Source organism: Gymnogyps californianus, chromosome 1, assembly GCF_018139145.2.
Source record: "Gymnogyps californianus isolate 813 chromosome 1, ASM1813914v2, whole genome shotgun sequence".
NCBI lineage: Eukaryota > Metazoa > Chordata > Aves > Accipitriformes > Cathartidae > Gymnogyps > Gymnogyps californianus.
Window position 1 is genome coordinate 109111111 of NC_059471.1, and position 17516 is coordinate 109128626.

Consider the following 17516-nt stretch of genomic DNA (forward strand, 5'->3'; position numbering starts at 1 on the left):
ACTGAAATTACAGGGAATTTTTCCTAAATGACTTAATGTAATGTAATGTAATGTCCAAAAGTGTCATGAGAATAGTGCTTCCGTGAGCAATAAAACTATTAAGCCAGGTTTCCTAGAGAAATATGTCCTTTTCCATTAAATAATCTCTCCTCACTATTACAACCCCAGTGGCTCCCTCATTTCTTTCCAGTTCCCTGTGCCAGTCCACTGGGCAGGGGATAACTTGTGCTGCAGCAGTGCACTGATTGCTGCCAAAGAAAACAGATAACAATACTGTTCTCTTGCATTTTCGTCAGTGGGAAAATTAAGGTGTCTCTTCTGTTTGAGCACTGGTTTTCACCAAGCTAGTAGGGGCATGGCATATTTGAGACTTCGAGACTTTTCTTCATTTTGGTCTCAGTTAGTAGGTTCAGAAGTTACTTGATGTTGATGATGATAATGATGATGATGATGATGATAAAAATAATAATGTAATACTGTTAAAAATGCTATACACACACTTTTAATATCTACCCCTTTTTTTCCCTGGTGTTATGCTACCCTGTCACGGCCCCTCTGATTCCCAAGGTCAGTGGCTTCAGTCTGGGTGGAGGGGTATGGTGAGCCATCAGCATTCTGACTCCTTCGCCAGGAGGAGTTTGATGTTGACGGTGTCTTCTTCCTCCCCTTAGGATCTACTTAGGGTCATTTTTATATGTTTGCTAACACTTTCAAACCTTGCTTTTTCTTCATCGGTCTGCAGTTCATGTTACATTTCAATTTACTATATATGGTGTCTTTTGCATAGTTTAGACATTTTTTCTTTGTGCTTTTTGTTACCCTAAAAACAGTTTTGTTTAGCTCCAGGTCTGTATTTCTGTAATGGACTGTGGATGAGCTGTGTATAGCCACGGGGTCTCCAGGGCCACCCTGTGCCCCATCTCTGACTGTCTCACACCTGTGCACCTCTAAGCAGCATCCTGTGCTCCACTTCTCAAGGCCTCTGCTGTCGTACCAGGGCTGTGTTTCCCTACACTGTGTCTTTGTGTTAGTCATAAATATCTTGTTCTGTGCAGAATAACTGCTTGTGACTACTATCTACGTAAAATTACAGTCATGCCATAAAAAGATAACCAAAGACAAAAAACATGGGCGTAGCCACCTGGTCCTTAGAAAGATTGCTGTTACATCTAAAACACGTGAAGACAAAGCTCCAGGCAGGCCAAGACAAGTTTAAACAAAACAAATCTGACAAGCCTTCATCCTGAGGTCTTGCAAAATCAGTACAAATCCTGTGGCCAGTTACCAGCAACAGTGTTTTTACCAAGCTACTAGGCTGCAGTACAGTCACTGAAACCTTTTTTCTTTACAAGACCAAGGTAAGGTGGAGAAAGGGAAGTAGTTAATTTCCTTTGTGAATTGCCTGTTTTCTTTACCATAGTTCTTCATATGTCTTTCATTTGTAAGTGACTTTCAGTGGGAAAAAAGCATTTAAAAGGCTGGCACAGGTAGGAAGCTAGCCTGAGTACAAAACAGAAAGCAATGTCTAATGGAGGTCTCAGAGGCATGGCAATGAGATGTAGAACAGCAAGAAAAGTCACTGCAGCCCTTCGCACTTTTCCTTACATTTAGTGTTTGCAGGTTCCCAGTCAGCTACGCTCCTCTGGTTTCACCTGCAGGTGCTGCTCCCTGGTTTCATAGAGGTGCCACGCAACATCAGAGGCTTCCCCTGGGAACTGCGGATCTTACTGGACCGCCTTCACTCACCCCACTTAGGCTAACTTCCTAGATCCAATTTTTTCACATGTTCAGATATAGCCCAGACCACACAGGTCATGTCTGAGTCTGGCAAAGGGCCCACAGTACATAGGGATGCAGGATGCCCAGGGAAGAGTCAGCAGGAAAAGCCGTGAGCTGTCCCTGGCTTGCTTTAGGACTGCGGGCAGGCTACTGCCTGCCAGAAAAGGCTGCGGGGGCTCAGGTGTGCCTAGAGGTGTTTTGAAACACAGGGAAATACTCCAGTACATAAGAGCTTGCATATCATATGATCATGCTGTAAACATGTCTTGGGTGCAGGGAGTCAGCGCAAACAGTGACCAACCTTCCTCTTCCAGTGCAATGGTATCCATAAACTCCCCTTCCATCAGACTGAGCCAGTGAGCCTGGCTTTTTTTTTACACCCAGACATCTAAGGCATAACTGGCTGCCAGCTGGAGCTGCCATTGCCTGAGCTGCTTTTAGCCTTTCGGCTGCTGACCCACTGCACTCACTGGCTGATTGCTGCTCCACATCAGGCAACAGGATCTTTCCTTTGACACAGGTCATGGTACAGCACCTCTGGTACTGCCAGGTGGGTATTAAAAAAGTAGGCATGACCAAGGATCGGCCTCCTGGGGAAGAGTCACGGGCAAAAAGCTCCCCAGAGGCTCAGCCCTCGAACAGACCTTTGAATCAGGAGGGCATTGCAACTGCATGGTATTAATTTCCTGCAGATCCCATTTCCATAATTGGAAGACAGACCTGTTGGCCCTTAATATGGATTTTTATGCTAATCCTTCGCAGAGACTAAGGCAGCTGTATAAACACTTCAGGTAGATGAGGGCAAAGGAACTGGTGTGGGAGAGATCCCTGGCAGAAAGAAGCTGTGTATTTCCTTGGCATTTATTTCATTTCCTACCTGGAATGTACTTAACGACTAATAGGAAATAAACATAGTTACGGGAAGGAGCAGTTGACTGTGAAACTATTTAAAATTAATAGACACTACTTTTCATGGCCTTTTGTGAGACGTGAGTAACATTGTTGAGGCTTCCCATATCCTCAGAAGGTCCATTTAGACTCAGAGCTAACTCCCTGCAGTTTCATGGGCTCTAAAACCTCATCTCCAAAACTAGTGAATTACCAATTAAAAGCAGTAATGGCAACTGCAGCAAAGAAGCCATGACAGGTCGTGATAAGATCTTTCTTGTTTGAAGAAGAAAATGAAAAGTGCATTTGCTTTCAATAAATGGTGATCTTTGTAAGACATTAAGAATAGCTTACCTCAAGCTCCATGTGGAGCAGACAGAAAGAAAAATAATACTTCAGCTTTGGGAACAAGTCCCCTGTGGGGCTGGTCTGCTGGTAAGATCTAGTTCATTATCTGTGGAAATGTAAATGTTATGTCACCACTACAGGGAAAAAATGGGGTAAGCCTCTGTTTTAAAAGACAGAGCCTTGCGTTTTCTCTAATTTAGCTGCAGTAAAATTAGCTGCAGTCTTTATTCCCTCTTATAAAGTTGTGCTCCAAAATCTAAGCCTTTATCTAAAACAGCAGATTATGTTTCTGCACCTCTGCTGTGAAGAAAGTCAAAATGTCACCTTAGTCTAAACCAATAGAATATCATTCTCCTTAAGCAGCAAATATGATTTGAAAAAACAGACCCAATTTTCAGTTTTACTAATTTTTTTTCACACTGCTGAGGTGGTGTAAAGGTTCCTCAGAGGGCAAAGCTGTGGCCCGTGCACAGAAGATCTCCTGTTTTGAGCTCGGCTAACTGTTTTCTGCTGGCTTTCCCTCAGTTGTCTGTGTCTGACGCAGAAATAAAGTACAGTGCATAATGACCGAGCCTGCTTCCAGGGGTCCACAAGCCTTTCTTTTGCAAATAGGGATCACGAGACACATCATTGTTAAGGTTTATTGTACACAAAACGTGAATTAAAATAAGATTTGGGGTTTCTTGTCTCTTGCTCCAGTTCTTTGCCTCTAAACCATGTACCACAGTCTGCGCTTCACCAGCTTCAGAAAAAAATAAACAATCGTGTTGGTCTATCTACTCTTGTAACTTATCCTGCCAATGGCTGATAGTTAACTATAAGTTAATGACCGATTTTGAAATGCAATAATCACTTCTCCTGCGCTCTTATTTTTATTCACTATATTATGCAGAAAATCTGTCTTGCTGAATTTGTACATCATTTTCACAGGCAATTTGATGTAAATTTATCACTTTAAAGTAAAAATTAATAAATAAAATGTATTGCTATATTAAAATTCAGCTCAGAATTTCCTGATGTTGTAAGCATTAAATTTAAGGTTCCTTCATAATAAGTTTATTTGGTTTAATTACACATGATGTTGTTTAGGCAATTAATTTTTATTTCTCCAAGAAGGCCATGTTCATAAAAGGACGTTTATTATGTCCGCAGCCTAGTGCCACACAGAATTGGAGGAAGACAGTGTGAATAACAATTGCAGTGTTACGCTTACAGGAAAACACTATAAATAGAACAGCTAAACTCAGGAACACATCTGCTGCTGTGCTTTCAGAATTTAATCCTCATACAAGGTGCTGAGTACCATGAAGTAGAAAGCTCATAGAAATCAGTAGGCACTAAGATGATCCATGCCTACATTGCAGATTGAGGCACGGACAAGGGCAAGGCCAGTGTTGCTGCAAAACCCTGGAAATGTGTTATTTCGAAGCATACTGAAATACTGTGTGCTGAACTTCATGGCACGGCTCACAGTGCTTCCTCCTCGATGCTAAAAATAGAAGACCAGGAGACGGCTAGTGAACCACGCCACCATCTCCACTGCAATGTAAGAGGTGCATAAATGTGAATTTCTCCCATAGTGCTTCCAAAAGCACCAGCTCTTACCAAGAGCAAGCTCCCTTGGTAACTGCCAGAGCAGAAATTCCCTCAAAACCAATATTTAAAGCCACTATGTAGATCTTCATAGAAAAATCCCTGTCTAGGTACCTTCAAAAGTTCAAAATTTTCTCTTCTTGCCTGCCAGTTTTTCAACCGGTACAGTGCACTCATGCTCTTCATGAGGATTTGTGAGCCTGCCCTTTAGCTTAAAGAAAAAACAATATCATATACATCCCAGGAACTGGGAATTAACTAAAAAAGTCAGGTGGTGTGAGAAAAGGGAGGCTGAAATGTGAGAAAGAAAAATTGGTGAAAGGGAAACATATATCGCCTGCACCGTAGCTTCATTTCCTTCTGTGTGTTTGTGTATGTGTATGACATGATTGATGTTAAGGACAAAGGACCTCAGAAATAAGACAAGAATGGAAAACTTCAGTCACTGAATCCAACACCCTGCTCTCACAGATGTTTGTATCATTTCTTCCATAAACTTGTGAAATTCCCATCTGAAAACTGTCTAGGTTTCTCATTGCACTGCTTTAAGTAACTTATTTTTTCTGATTATTAGAAACATTCTGCTAGGTTTCAAGCCGAAATGTACTGTGCCAGTTTATATACTTTTGTTTTTATATAACCACCGTTCTTCAGTGTTTGAGCCTTTTCGATCGCATTCATCTGTTCACTGTACTAAAAAGGAGCATCATATCCCTTCGGGCCTTCCTATTGCCAGCTGAACAGAACAAAAGCTTACCTTCATACTTTTTAAGAAAGGATGGTATAATTAATAGGAAGAGAAACATATAGGGAAAAATCTTAGTTCTGCCTAGAATAACAGCAAAACTATTGCTTATTTTACTAGGATCAGAATATTATCCATCACAGCCAGACAAGTGGTCCATAAAACACTCATAGGTCAAATAATCAAAGATGGACAAACCAGAGAGACTGTTAAATGCAGAGTAACATATTAATCTTATTATGAGTTTGTGTTTAGTAATTTCTAGGTGTATGAAAAGGGAAGTGTAACCAGGACTTCTCTGCTAAGTCAGAGGCTAAAACCTTTATGAACCATACGAGACAAGGGAGCTGTGAATGCTTTCTGTTAGTTTTTTCCCAGGATGGAAGCAGAGTTGGAGCCTTTCATTCTCAAAAGAAGACAAGGGATGGGTACAGGTGGCTCTGTATGGAGACTATGGGCTGCCACACGTGTGGGGCACACAACAACCACATTCAGTCTTAGGTTCTGCTTACGCTTGAGCTACAGGCAATGTAAATGCACCGAGTTCATCACTGTGTATTTCACTCATTTCCAAAGAATTGTTGTATTTTCTGTTAGTCGTATTGGGTTGTTTTTAGAAAAAAAGAATTTTCAATACCTTAAACTTTTTGATTTGTAAAAAAGAACAGCTGGAAAACATCTCTTGCATCTCCCATAAAGAGAGGGTGGCATGTTCCAAATAGTTGATAAATTATAGCATGCAAATATTCCATAAATAATAATGGCAGCTCTCCAAATCTAGTTTTCTTTTCTTATAGTTACTCTGGCCTTTATTGCAGTAATGGAGATTGTCAGTAGGAACTGTAAATTCACTCAGGAGCTAAAGAGTGTCTGAGAGTTTTACAGCATTGATTGGAGGGATGTTTTGTGGCGATCACTAGTACATCAAGCCCAACAGCTATTATGCCTTCTATTGCTTGACAAGGTCCTGTGAAACCTACCTCGAAGTTTATGGAGTTCTCATTTCCTAAGGTGGAACAAACTACATTTAGAAGAAACCCACAAGGGACTTCCAAACTGGAGGAAATAGCACAGGTCAGGCAGTTAAGAAATAAAGCAAGAAAAGGTGGACATAAATAAAAAGCTGCTGGCAGAGCTGGGTGCTATAATGCTTCATTATCAGTTTCCCAGGGAGAAATAGTTTTGTGCGGCAGGTCAGAGTTGAAGGAGGAAGAGAAGGCAGGTTGCTCTGTCATCCCATGCGTATGCATGTGTCATCTCGATTTAAAATTAATATCGTTTGGGGAGATTAACTTGTAAGTTACACAGTGCTTTATACTAATCAAAATATATGAAGAAAATTAACACAAAGTCTTCAGTTCTCCTCAAGGGAGACACTTTTTAGTGTTGTTTCCAGTTGATTTAGCTTTTAAATGAGTAAGGTTATAATTGGTAATTAAGCTGGCTGCATTTTGGGCATACAAATGAAGATGAAACGTGGAGTTGCAGCTTCTGAGGGGAAAATGAGAGTAAGCATATGGAAAGTAAATGAGGCTAATATGACACAATTCACAGCTTCATTAACATCAGCATGCAAGTCAGGCAGGCTCCCCTTGATGTTAACACTACACTTGCTAAACTTCATCTTCAGGTGACAAGTTCTGTAACAAGCCTAAAGAAAAGAAAGAGGTAAAGCATAGTTACTAGATGAGAAAACGCCTAAAAATAAAATACTCACAAGACTCACTCATACTCTGAAATGTAAAGATGAGCCAGAGTCACGCTACTGAGATGTGGAAGAAGATCTGGAGCTCTCCAAAGCTTAGACAACATATGAATCAGGGTCGTGTCTGCTAGAGTTATGAACCAGCCTCCAATATCACTATTCCTTCTGTTTCATACAATAAAACATTTTAATTTTCCAGCTTTGGTCAAATTTTCTGTATTAACACACTGATTGAGAAGGCAGGTGATTTGCAGCAAAAAACAGGAAGTTTCCATAAATCCAAGAGAGACAGCATATAGAAAACTGAGAAAGATGATAACAACTGAATAGACTGCTACCCTTTGGGTCAAAACCCACTGAAATGAACAGGAGTCTTTCCATTGAATTAATGAGGTTTTGTGTGAGTAGGCTGTATGAGTATCTCACAGCACCAAAATTTGGGATACTCGCAACAGAAGTCACTTCCCAATAGCAGACTGTGATCTTCACTTTCTTCCAGCTATATCTTACTAGTCCTTCCACCTATGTTCTAATAATTTTGGTTCCTCCTACCTCTATTCAGTCAGGTGGTGCTCTCCAGATTTTGGCATTAATGTCTCCTGGGTGCTTTTCCCAACGTGAGCAGTCAGGAACAGCTGCATTCTGGATCCCGCTATGTGCAAAACCTGTAGCAATTCAGAAGAAAAACACAGTACCTTGGCATCTCCTACACTCAGGGATAATTTGATTCTACTTATGAAATAGATTCCTAAATGCTAAAGATCCAGAAAATCTCCCGGTCAACAATCTTTTTCTGCTAGGTTGTTTATAGCTTGTACAAAAATGTGCCCTAGATAGATATATCAGGAAGGATAGTGAATGAGTGAACTAGATTTTTAAAAAAGCTCTAATCAGAAATATTAAAACCTGTCAGAGCATCTGGCAGGCTTGTGAAATGTCAGATCTGAATCCTGCATGTCTTGTGAATATAAATAGCATATAGGTAAACTTGCACCGAAAAGAGAAGTTTCGTTCAGATTTTGTTCATAGTCCTCAAGATTTCATCAAGCCAGTTGCTACCTTTCCTTTCAAAAAAAGAGTAGCAGTGCTATTTGACACACCTGTTCACTAGTTTACTTTGCCAAGAAACATCCTAAGGAATAAATTTCAGAAGTTTCTCATTGTAAGATCTTTTTTTTTTTTTTCCCCTCCCAATAAAGCTATGCTTTAAGGTTTTTTTCTGCATGGGCAGGTGGGAGAGATAAAGAGAGATGGCGGGTACAGTAAGGGAGCCAGAGGAAGAAATAATGAAAATATCTCCCCCCTGGACACGTTTGTGTCTGCTTTTTGCAGCCAGTGTCCTTGGCTGGCACAAAATTGACTTTCAATTAGTAGACGTTGCATCACTGTGATGTAAGAGGTGGCCTTGCTGGTTGCAGATAAAGTTAACTGCGTTGCCAAAAGATACGTCTGGTCATTTTATGTTTCAAATTACATGCTGATTTGGGAAGTCACATTCTTTACTGAAAAAGAGCCAGAGCTGCATGCTAGTTACTGTACAGCTTGCTCAAGTAGGTCAGCACTACTGTGCTATTACAGTGGTGTATCTATCCTTTCAGTTGCTCTAGTCCATAGAGTATAGCTTTTGTTTACTGAAATATAACTTTATACGTGACATATTTACAGCTAGAAATCTCCTGTAGTTCCATCTACCTTTAAGTCTTCTGATAATCAGCAAATGACAACCCAGCATTTGCAAACTTTTATTCTTTTCTGAATGTTACAATGTATATCATAGTAATATGGAGAATTGTTATGTTTCTGATTCATCCATCCAAAATATTTTGCCTTTTAAGTGGTTGCACAGAAGAAGGAAGAATCATTCAAACTATACGGAAAATTAGCAATGATTTGGGATGATGATAAATAACTTTATCAGATCAGCCACGTGTGAGTCACTGATCACAACGTGCAAAGTCTGAAATGCATGAAAAATATAAAAATTGGTCTGCTGCCAATTATGTGGTGAAGTGACTGAATGCACTAGCCTTATTTAACTGATCTTTACTGGAGAAGTCACAAGTTTCCTATTCATGACATCAGGTGTTATTAGGACTTTATGCATTTTGCAGATATGCTACTGCAAATATTCTCCTATTGAGCGGACTCTTTTGGCTGCTTGTATACATGACAAAGCTGCCCTGGCTTGAAGATTAAACAAATAAACCAACAGAGGATACTGAGGATGTCTAGGCTGAAGAGGATGTTGAACTAATTGTTACTGCAGGCATTCCCTTACATAGACAGCTGTATATGTAGGTAACAATTTTTTAATTAAGTCTCTACCTGTTTTAACATGTTCTATATTTCTAGATGACATCTGAGATAAAGACATTTTGGGGAATGAGGATAATTTTTTTTCCCCAGAATTCTGAAATGGACAGAAAATTAATGACAATATAGTAGATGCTGAGAGAATAAGCAGTACTAGGATGATAGCTGATGTCCGAAAAAAATTTCAAACTACTGTCTTAAAATGCAGAGACAGGGAGCTTTGTGGTGTGGTAGTTTCATGAAGGAATTTGGCGCTTATTCTGTCCCTTCCCTGACAATTGGTGAGACGGTCCTTGGAGAAACACGGCTCTCGGCTGGCTGCTCCCTGGACAGAAAGACTAAAACAGAAAATCCCACCCCAGCATAGACGTAGTCATGCTTCCTTTATTTGAGGAGCTTTGCTGCTGATCGAAGAGGAGCTGGGTGGCAAACATTAAAGAGATGGCTTGGACAAGCTGCATCACAGCAGCAGTTTGATCAGTTTACGAAGAGGCTTTAGATCAAAGTTTTCCTCAGCATAAAAATGCTTACAACTTTGTTTAACAGCAAATGCTCCTATTCTCCAAAATATCTTTTTTCAACTGATCCATCTATAGTGATACAGTTCAATTCTAGAAAACAGATCTTTGATGACTGCCAATACATAAATATAACATTTTTATATATATATTAATATTACATGCTTTACACATTACACAATAAACTACATTAAATAATATGCTTTGCATAAATATATTTCTATTTCCCCTAATATCAATATATAGCTATCAGACTAATATCAAGCTAATATTGATAATCAATAGAATTGGATCATGTAAACCTAACTCTTCATTATCCTGGACTCTGTGAGAGCATTGATATCAAGGGATGTAAACATTGCCAAATTAAAATGGTACATTAGGCACTCACTCATTCTGCTGACATGGCCTTTGGCACAGGGTAATGAAAAATGCCTCTCCAGTATTGTTAATATTCATTTTTGTAGGGTGCCTACTATTTATTGTTTTCTGTTAATGTTTATAAGACCGCGAGTATGTTACGATGACTAGACAAGCACCATTCAAATACTGTTAAAGTCATGGGGATTTTGTAGTTTACGTCCTTTGCTGGGGTGCCATGTACAGGTGAGTGAAATTATCATCATTTTTTATACACTGAATCCACCCAACAATATCCAGAAGCTAAAAAGAGGCATTTTAGACTAGAAATAATTTGCGTGTTGTTAACAGTGATGATGATTAACCATTGGCCTGTTGTTGTGGTTTAACCCCAGCCAGCAACTAAGCACCACACAGCTGCTTGCTCACCCCTCCCCACTCCCAGTGGGATGGGGAGGAGAATCGAAAAAAAAGAAGTAGAATTCATGGGCTGAGATAAGAATGGTTTAACAAATAAAGTAAAATAAAATATAATAATAACAATAATAATAATAATTGTAATGAAAAGGAATATAACAAAAAGAGAGAAATAACACCCAAGAAAAGACAAGTGATGCACAATGCAATTGCTCACCACCCACTGACCGATGCCTGAGCAGCGATCGGCCCCTCCCGGCCAACTCCCTCCCCGTTTATACACTGGGCATAACGTTCTATGGTATGGAATATCCCTTTGGCTAGTTGGAGTCAGCTGTCCTGGCCATGCTCCCTCCCAGCTTCTTGCACACCTGCTTGCTGGCAGAGCATGGGAAACTGAAAAATCCTTGACTTAGGATAAACGCTACTTAGTAACAACTAAAACATCAGCGTGTTATCAACATTATTCTCACACTAAATCCAAAACACACTGTACCAGCTACTAAGAAGAAAATTAACTCTATCCCAGCTGAAACCAGGACACCTGTTTACTAAGTGATACTTCTCTATAATAATGGGAAAATGGCCATCTTAATAAAAATTGATGGTCTTTCTAAAGCCCACAGCTCTAGCAACTAAACAATCCATATGCTTGAGAAAAGAACTTCTGGATTTCATTCCCCAGCCTGGGCTATGCATGATGTCAGGCTGGACTACTGCAAACGTCTGTCTTAGCACTGACGATGCTACAGAGAACTGATCTGTCACAAACAATGGGAATGACCTATAGCTGATACTTCTCCAATGACCTGAGTATTGTTCTCCATATTCTAGATAGTCTGTGCTTTAATGCATTATCTTCCAAAATCATTTGGTATGCAAGAATATTAAGCTTGTTAAGTGGTTAAGTAGACAGATGATATTAGCTTTGGTTTTTTAAATTTTCTCTTCGAAAAAAAGTGACACATCATCTGGAAATCTATCAGTCCTAATGGTTTTAGTAGCCCTACTTATAGTATTTAATATAATATCGGAAATAGGGTATGGTAACCACCAGTGATAGCATGTGAATAGTGCTAGAGCTTATAAGAGTGACTAAGACAAGTGAGCATTAGTTAAGATAAGCAAAAGTTATAGTATCAGAAAAAATCCGAGATGCAAGACAGATGTGAACTTAGGCTTCCCACAGGCACAAGATAGATTAGAAGCAACAGTCTGAAGGCCAAGTAGCAAATAAACTTGCAGCCAGTTTGGCATGAGTGAATTTATTTATATTAAGATAGTATAATCATATCTGATTACTTTATATAAATTAAGATATTTTAATATTATTAAGACAATACAAGGACAAGTCCAGTACCCCAAGTTTTCCTCTGTCCTTAAACCTATAGTTCATGCAGAGGTTCCCAACTGCAGATGCCCAATTCTTCCTGCCGTGTGGTACCCAAACTTAGATAAATTAGATCAGATTTCTGTCCCAGTGGGTAATTTTCTTATCCATGTTTTACTGGAATTAAAAATTTTACTTTACTAAACAACACAACTTTTACTTTACTCTCGATCTACTTTTCTTCTTTCACTTTTTGTTTTTATTTTCATTCTAATTTCACAGTCATCATTTGTTTACATTTCATAGTACACAAACACATGAATTTGTCATGTCATATCTGTAACACACAACTGTTTATTTTCATTATATTGCATAATTGTTAAGTAAAAATAAATTTTCACCTGTTACCACGAAAGCCAGAGCTCTTCAGGGAAAGTTTCCAGAACACATGTGATTTCCTGCTTAACTTCTGGGGACCACCAGATCAGAGTGCCTCACCGCATGTTTGTGAATAGCTATGCTGGTCTGTTCAAAGAATGCATCTGTCTAGTCATCCTCCTTAACCTCTGTTAGCAATTTTTAGATCTTTCCAATTTCAGCCATATTTGGCAGAGAGACAAATGTCTCAACGTTTTTTTGCAAATTTAATGAAAGTGGGCACGTAGGGTGGAGAGATCTTCACAGTGCCCCTACACCAGAAACGAGTGCAGTGTGAGAGTATAAAACATTTATTAAGTACTACAGATGTGTGAGGAGAGAGATGTTTTGAATGTCTCAACCCTAAGACAATCTTCCACATGACTTTATTCCTTCCTACACACCAGAGTTTACTCACAAAGTACAAATTTGTAGAAAATTTCATAGTACCAATGCTCACAGAACTCCGTGCTAATTCCATTTTCTGGGTATTTCTGTATGAATGAAGTTCGGCATACGGTTTGGCAGTAAAGATAGTAGTTAGCAATCCATCTTTGGTCCAGTTACAGAAGCAAGTACCTTACCCGAACAGATTAAAAGTACAATGCAAAAAAAAAAAAAAAAAAAAAAAAAATCAGAATGCTGTTTTAAGTATTAAGATATTTTAGGGTTAAAAAAGAAACAGACATAATGTTCATTAAATAGAACCAGCAGGGATCTGATTTGAAATGGGATTAGTTCCCCCATCCTGCTGTGCTGTTTTCATGTACACGGATGGATGAACAAAACAGGTTGGGTTTGAGCTTTTTTTCCTCCTCATTTCAGTTCAGGACTATCAGTCACTACTTTTTCCTGACTTTGAGGACGAAAACTTTTAATGAATCCATCAGTGGAAACTAGGCCACTGTGAACAATGAGCCTAATACTAACTGACACTCTTTGGAGATTAAGGCTTAGCCTGTACATACAGTGATGTGTCATTTTAATTTTAATTAAGTAAAAAGACACAACTAAACACAGCCTTTGCTTCTCATTAAGTTTAATAAAGACAGCATGTATATTGGGCAGCTGCATGGGGCGCCGCCTGCATTTTTCAGAGGCTCATAAATTGAATCAATAACATAGTCAGAAATCTAGCACGTTCAGGGATGGGGTTAGGAAACCCAACAACCATCTGGAGTTGAATCTGGTGAGGGATGTGAAGGGCAACAAGAAAAGCTTCTACAGGTACATCAGGAGCAAAAAGATGACCAGGGAAAATGTGGGCCCACTGCTTAACGGGGTGGGGGATCTGGTGACAAAGGACATGGAAAAGGCCACAGTATGCAATGCCTTTGACTACCAGTAAAGACCAGCCTACAGGAATCCCAGGCCTTATGAGATGAGACCAGTGGGAAAGTCTGGAGCAAGAAGGACTTAACCCTCAGTGGAGCAGACTCAGGTTAGGGAGCATATAAACAACCTGGACATACCCAAGGCCCCGTAATCTGATGGGATCCACCCACGACTGCTGAGGGAGCTGACCAATGTCACTGTGAGACCACTCTCAATCATCTTTGAAAGGCTATGGCAATCAGGAGAGGTTTCTGAGGACTGGAAGAAAGCAAATGTCACCCCTATCTTCAAGAAGGGCCAGAAAGAGCATGAAGAGAACTACAGGCTGGTCAGCCTCACCTTGATCCCTCGGAAGGTGATGGGACAAATAATCCTGGAAATAATTTCCAAACACCTGAAGGACAAGAAGGTGACTAGGACCAGCAAGGATTTATGAAGGAAAATCATGCCTCACCAACCTGAGAGCCTTCTTCAATAAAATAACTAGTTTAGTGGATGAAAGAAAAGCAGTGATATTCTTTATCTTGACTTTAACAAGGCTTTCAACACTGTCTCTGATAACATCCTCATAGAGAAACTGATGAAATACTGACTAGATAAAAGTACATGAGGTAGACTGAAAACTGGCAGAACTAGCTCCAAAAGTTGTGATCAGCAGCATGAAGTTCAGCTGGAAACCAGTCGCTAATGGTGTACCCCAGGGTTTGATGCAGAGCCAATACTCTTTAACATCTTCATTAGCTACCTAGATGATGGGACAGAGTGCATCTTCAGCCAGTTTGCAGTTGGCACAAAACCAGGAGGTGTGGCTGAGACACGAGAGGGTTGTGCTGCCCCTCAGATGGTCCTCAACAGGCTGGAGAAATGGGCTGATGGGAACCTCATGAAGTTCAACAAAGAGAAGTGCAAAGTCCTGCACCTCAGAAGGAATAACCCCATTCACCAGCACAAGTTGGGAGCCAACTGGCTGGAAAGCAGCTTTGTAGAAAAGGAGCTGAGGTTTCTGGTGGGCAGGAAGTAGGACATAGTCCAGCAAAGTGCCCTTGCAGTGGAGAAGGCCAACAGCCTCCTGAGCTGGATTAGGCAGAGTGTTGCCAGCAGGCCAAGGGAGGGGATCCTTCCCCTCTGCTCAGCCCTGGTGAGACACACCTGGAGTGCTGGGTCCAGTGCTGTGCTCTCCAGTACAAGAGAGATATAGAGTCACTGGAGACAGTCCAGTGGAGTGTCACAATGACTGAAGGCATCTGTCCTCTGGGGAGACACTGAGAGAGCTGGGACCGTTCAGCCTGGAGCAGAGAAGGCTCAGAGCGATTTTACCAATGTGTATAAATACCTCATGGGGCGAGTAAAGAAGAGGAAGCCAGGCTCTTCGTAGTTGTATCCAGTGACAAGACAAGAGGCAATGGCTACTAAGTGAAGTACAGGAGATTCCACTGAAACATAAGGAAAACCTGTTTACTGTGAGGGTGGTCGAACACTGGCACAGGATGCCCAGAGAGGCTGTGGAGTCTCCAACCTTGGATATATTCAAAACCCAGCTGGACACAGCCCTGAGCAACCTGCTCTGGCTGACCCTGCTTTGGGCAGGGGTTGGACCAGGCGATCTCCCAAGGTGTCTTCCTGCCTCAGTCGGTCCCTGACTGTGTGTGTGATTAGAAATGTTGCAGAGTGTGTCGTGCCCAGATGATTCTAAAATTGATAGCCCACATCTATTGCACAAATTCTTGATGGGGTTTTCCTCCCTCACTTTCCATCTTCTCCTATGTTTAGGCATCTAGGCTGAATTAGTAGTGGTCTTTTCTAACATTGTGGTATGGCACTAACTCTTCCTCCTGCTGATGCAAGTAGTTTCTGAGTGTACAGTTAGTGCAAATGCACCAAAACATACCCATCAGAGCTGGAAGGCAGGGCTATGCCAATAACCTGGACAGGGATCCTAACAGCCATGCTACAGTGAAACTCTCTCTATATATACATAGACAAAAAGCCTTTATAACAGGGAACCTCCGTGAAGCGAGTATTATGGTAGGTTCACCATCTGCACTAGTGCAAATTCATATTGCTGCAAAGTGCTGCTTGCTTCTGCAAGTACATTTCCTCTTATGTCCTACTGCCTTTTTTCATTGAAGCAACAACTTTTAAATATGTGTGTGTGTATAAATGCATAAATGGTGACAGCAACAAGAGGCATGAGTAGCAGCGAACAGTGTAACAGGATAAATGAGTTGCCAAAGAGGAAGATTCTGCTGCAGCAGTAATTGGAATTAGTGTCGCAGTGAACAATTCAGGCACTTCAATCGGGTATAAGTGTCTTGAGGCAAGCACTACCATCACAAAGGCACCCTGGAGAATTATTATCATCAAATTACAGAGTGTAGAGAAGAAATAATTCAAACAATGGCATTCAAAAGAGAAAGTGGTTCTCATTTTTGACAAGTTTCACTAAATGTTTTTAGTTTGTTGTAAAATTTTACACAGGTAGCTGATTTCTCTGGGGTTTTTTTCTTTTTCTTTTTCTTTTTTTTTTGGTCTACTGAACTTTAACTCTAGGAAATAAATAGGGGAAGGAACCATTAATGGATCAGCCCCTTCTGATACCCTGTTAAAGAGCAGTTTCAGGATTAAAAAAAATTTGGGAGGACAGTAGCATAAAGATGCTGTTGTCCTTGTGTTTGCTGCTACAGAAGACTGTAGTATGAAGACAGCATACTCTGTATTCTGACAGCACAACTGATGCTATCAGTTCTCTAGGTAAGTATAGAGCATTTGCTAAGATACTGAAACACCTACATACTTCAGAAGCCGCACCTTAATCTATATAGTAGATAGTGATATACAGCTTTCTGCTCTCTCAGATCTTGTTGTATACTTTTCAGGTTGATATTTCAACATGTGGAAAGCCATTAAAGACCACAGAAGTTTCATAATGCTGTAGGTATATATGCAGGTTTCATAACGCTGTGTTGATGTTGTTATAATATATTATTACAAAAATTCTCCTTATCAAAAATCAGGGCTTTCTGTGCTGCTCAGTGGTCCTCACATTTGGGGAGCCAGTGGCACTCTGGGACTTCCCAAAATTTCTCATGTAATATTATACACTGATTAGCCAAAACTTTAATGAAACTTTTACTCAAGTAACATGAGACTGCAGGCTACTTAAGATAGTTTTCAGTAGACCACAGTTTGGCAACTGTAAGGCTCTGATAACAACTGCATAAGTATTTGTAATAAAAGGAAGACTAGAGTTTATAGTTTGCAAAAAATACAAGGAGTAGAACAATTGGATAAATAGCACTGGTGAAGAGAATGAACGGTACAGAGTCCAGTGACTGCATTTTACATGTTCAACTCTAGGCAACAGCTCTAGGCAACAATGCAGAAATAAGTCTTCAGTGAGATAACAGCAGGCACTAATTCCTTTAAAGTTTGCGAGGAACTTCCAGCAAAGGAGGAGATATTTTGTAAAAAGGCCAAAGGTGATTGTGTGAGAAATACACTAATGAGACAGTGAAGACTAGTATTAGTGACAAAGAATACATGAGGGCTGATGCTCAATGTGACAATAAAGCTGATTCAGTACAGACTCAATTGATCAGAAACTTTGAAGAGAACAATGAGTTTGCCTTTGATGCTGATGAAATGGAACGCCAGAAGAAAGACATAGACATTATGTCAGCAAGGAAGATAATCCTCACAGTGCAATTCTGAACAAGCTTTTGGAGAACACGGTGGAAGTTGCAGGAGTCAGAGAGAGAAGTTGGTAAT